Below are 5000 nucleotides of genomic sequence, written 5' to 3'. Positions count from 1 at the left end.
CAATTACCGCACGCTCTACACGTATGATGATTTTAATTAAACGTTTATGTAGAGTAACGATCTATGGATTCTACATTGCTTCTTTAGAAAGAAATGAGTTATGTCGTCTACATTCTCAGATTTTTCAACTTTCAACTACAGTTCACAGCGTAACATATGAGAATATTTCATTTATGAATACAAGTCTCTTAGAAGAAATTGGTGGAAGACTGCATTGTGCATATATCGCTGTCTCCAAAAAGAGTACTTGAAAAATTCTTGACTGTCATAGAATATTACCATACATATAACACACACACACACACACACACACACACACACACACACACACACACACACACACACACACACACACACATACATATATATATATATAGATAGATAGATAGATAGATAGATAGATAGATAGATAGATAGATAGATAGATAGATATAGACGTATAGATGTAGATAGTCTTACAGCTCTATACGTTACTATGTATGTACACGCGTGTGTACTTGTGTATATGCGTGTACGCGGATGCTTGCGCGTGTGTATATGTGTCTGTGTGTAGAAAAATAAGTGGTTTAGAAGATACGTCCATAGTATGTTAGGAAATGCAAATATTTCTATTGAAATAAATACCAGAGAATTTGGTCCGCGCAAATGCGTCTTGATAAATGGCGAGTGGTAAGAAATGGTCAATTGAGCTGAGCCGAAAGTGGTCAAGCAAAAAAAAAAAAAAAAAAAACTCATACAAGTATTTCGGCCCTTACCTTCATTCAGTCAAAGGGGGCTGGGTGACATCAAGGTCATGATTCCCTGGTGCCCTTCTTTTGATGAATTTTAGCCACCTGGGTATTCGAGTCTTGTACATATAAGCCGCTTGGCGATTCAGTTTACTCCTCTCCGTTGGCTCAGCTTTCAAACTTATGAACATTGCAGTAAAGCTCCGGGATAATGGTGTCAGACGTGTCATGTAGACCATCATGCAACTTGCTTGACTTTGTATGTTATACATATTGTCCAATTTGTTTTTGACATGCGCATTACATTTTTATTCTTGTCTTCCATTTTTGCGAATTCAACGTGCACATGCGCATTGCGTGTTCATTGTACTCTTTCCGGTTCCTACTGAAAACATTTTATAGATCACAACCATGTCTCGAACTATGTTCGTGAGAAGCACTTCGCTCTCCGATCTTGTAAAAATAAAATAACATAGGTTGTCATGACGACGGTGAAACTTCAAAGCTATCACAATGACATATCAGAGTTATTTCCCTTACCTATAAATTACAGAAATATTACCTTCAAATTGTTTGGCGGTTGATTTGTTCCTCCTCGGCTAGATCAAGCTAGAACACCTCTTCGCTCTATCTGATACTATTTTGGGTTGTGGTCCTGTTCTTCCTAAAGACCGAGAGTTGTTTTATAAGAAACAACTTTGCTGCACCTCCTTTCACTAGCTCCTGAGATCTCCATCACGTGATTCAATTGTATCCGCAACGTTAACTTTTGTTTTTGTTTTTTAAAATCGAAGCCGTTCTTATAAGCTGACTATTCCATTCAACGCGGTCCATCTGTTCATCAATTTTCTTTGTTATATTTATCTACTCATTATTCAACATCATTTATCATGTTTATTAATTGGAGAAATCTAATTAAGGCGTCTGTAGCTAATTCCCACTTATCAGACTTTATTGTATTTTGTATATGAATTACAGACAACAACGACAATTTAGCATTTTCATGGCAGATATACGTTATTTATCACACATAGCATCTAATGCTTGCTTCTCTGTAAGTTGTTTGAATTTTGTGCGCATGTGTAGTAGTGTTGTAGTTTTTAAGCCCCCTAACTAATGCAAACTCCAAAGATTCTGAATATAAAGCTGATTAATATTTTATTCAATATTATTCAATCAATGTAACTAGAGGCAAATTGGCTGCCCATTTTGCCTCTAATAGCTGAACATATTGACGATTTAGCTGCGTAGGTTTCAAGACTAATTAGTGAACCAGGTGCTAAAACAGATAATATCGCCCCGCAACAGAACATTGCATTATTTTAATTGCATCAACATATTAGGTTTAGAATACAAATGTCATAATGTTGTTTCAGTAAGAGGTTTTACTCGTCTGCAACTATATACAATTAACCCAATGAAGCACTCAAATTTTTTCTTACAATATCCAAATAAATAAAACACAAGTTATGAACGTTTTCTGTCAGAATATGAGTGAATCTTGCTTCCTGAAAAGGTAAAGGCATTTTAGAGTTAATTCTTATCCCTACTGTTGGGGTACATTTCGATGAAGACTTGTAAATATGCATATTATCAAACCAATGAAGTTATAAACTATTTTTTATACCTGGAATTAATCTACAAAAATGGACATTCCATTTCTAAATCCAAATGACCATCACTATCATTTCAAGTGATATTCATTCTTTTTTTTTCTCGTGTGAAGTAATATTATTTGACAATATACAGAATGAAAGTCAGTAGAATTTATATGAACTCCGTACAATTAGCTTAAAATAAAATTTATAAAATAAAATTTATAAAATAAAATTTATAAAATAAAATGGAAAATGTCTGTAGTTGAGTGTTTTAATCAATGGTATATTGTCTATAAACAATTGAGGTGTCATCACTTCTGTTTTTATAAAACAAGAAATAAGTAATAAAATTGGTGTTATATTTATTCATGCATCAAAATATTTTATTGACTTTTAATTTTAATATATTTGGTATTGAAATGAGAGTGACACTAAAGAAACGTTAAAATATTATCACTATTAATCAAATCTTGGAGAAACATGAAATGAAATTTAAAATGAAGAACCCACAGATGATGGATGCTGGTTTATACAGCAATAATGAAATAATAAAAAGGAAAGAGAAAGTCCTAAAGACAATTAAAAGTTTGAGAAATGTTTGATAGAAATAAAGAATATACTGGAATGGCAAAAAGGAAAAATTGTGGGAGAAGGAAAATAATTAGTTTGACGTAAATAAAATATAGCTACATATATGAGTGAGTAAATAGACAATTCCCTACAGGAAATACAAGATGTTTCGGATTGAAATTTATCTCTTTGTTAAAGCAAGAAAATAAGATGCCAGTGACAATTGTTAAGGACTCCGGCAGAAAAAAGAGGGAGGTAATTTTAATAAATCCCGATTTAATCTTTGAATGTTAATTTACATATTTATGGTAATGAAGTCGGATCCTTCTAGACAAAAACAACCAGGAGTAATTTCAGTCTATTACACGTCATAGATATAGCCTATTGTCATATGCAAATATAGATGAATTAATACAAATTTACATATTGACTGGTTAGAGTGATATAAACCTACGGACAATTGTTCAAAATACCAAACGGGAGGAGAAAATTTCATAAAATTCAAAAGTGATTTCCAAAGATTACTAAGTAGAGTTTTCAGAGTTTTCAGAGACTGATGCCTAAGCGGTATTTTTTTTTAAACATTTCATTGTTGTAGGCACACATTTTCCAAGTTGCATACGCTATCGCGTCTGACTCTGATTTTGTTGCTTTTGTTCATTACCCTAAATTTCCTGCAAGCCAAACATTGTGTGTTTCTAGGATTATCTAAGTGTAGAGCAGCTAGCTGATTTTTCTCTCCTACATTTCAAGAGATTGGTGTCTAATTGAAGCGTGGTTTAATAGATATTTGTAGTAGAGTAAACGTTATTTTTTTCACAAGCATCGGAGAGTGAAGCGTTCTTCACGAACATAGTTCATGAGATGGTTGTGATCTATGAAATGTTTTCAGTAGGAACCGGAAAGAGAAGAATGAACACGCAATGGGCTTGTGCACATTGAATTCGTAAAACGGAAGACAAGAATAAAAATGTAATGAGCATGTCAAAAATGTTATTATTCGGCAGAATGTTTAGAATTTGTATGAAAAGATCCGCATCGTTGCGTAGCTATGTTCTGTAGCTCTATGTACTTCCTGGTAAAGCTAATATTCCTGAGACAATACATTACGTTTCTTTTTGCATCTATGTTTAGTTTGTCCTTTGCCTCGTGCGGTTTCAAGAAGATTTCTAATGGAGAAATTTTAGAATTTTTTCCATAAGTCTGAATCGACTACATTACCGTGTACTAAGATTTTAACATGTCAATGATGAACATGAAAATCGATCACTACCCAATTAAACAAAAATAGAAGCAGAAAGGACAAGTTAAAACATAATAGTATCTGTAGGAACAATTGTTTTTTTTTATTTCTTTCACTTAACAGCTAAGTTGCGCAAAATTGATGCTTTTCAAACACGACGTGTCTTTAAGGGAAAATCTGACATTCCATGGGTTACGAGGACGGGGGTTCCAATTGATACGATCAACGGAACAGCCCGCTCGTAGAATTAAATTGCACATGACTAAGCACTCCACAGATATAAGCAGCCTTTGCGTAGTTTTCGGGAAGATTCAGCGTGACACAATATGCCATGATGCTAGCTCTTCGAATTACAGGTATAACATGATTGCCTGCTGAGTGGACTGAAGCAATGCGAAATGAAACGTGATGCTCAAGTACAAAAGGCGGCTCCGGGAATCGAACTTACGACCTTACGAACAGGATCTCAACCTAAGCCACGCGCCTTCACTATTTAAGTATATAAGTAAAATTGGTGTCAAATTTTGGCGCAAGGCCAGCACTTCGATTACAACGACATCAGTGCTCAACTGGTACTTATTTTATCGATCCTGAAAGGATGAAAAGCAAAGTCGACCTCGGAGGAATTTGAACTCAGAAGGTAAAGACGAACTAAACATTGCTAAGCATTTCGTCCGGCATGCTAACGATTCTACCAACACACCACCTTCAGGATATAAGTAATATTGGCGAGATATTTCGTTCTTATATTTCATATGAGATTATAAATTAATTATAGTAAAATATCAGCTTCACATAAACGCATGTCTTTGAGTTGGGTTGACGAGAACCTTTTGTATGTCCACCATAAGGATATTACAT

Source organism: Octopus bimaculoides, chromosome 2, assembly GCF_046866305.1.
Source record: "Octopus bimaculoides isolate indiv1 chromosome 2, ASM4686630v1, whole genome shotgun sequence".
Taxonomy (NCBI): Eukaryota; Metazoa; Mollusca; class Cephalopoda; order Octopoda; family Octopodidae; genus Octopus; species Octopus bimaculoides.
This window is presented reverse-complemented; position numbering follows the sequence as displayed.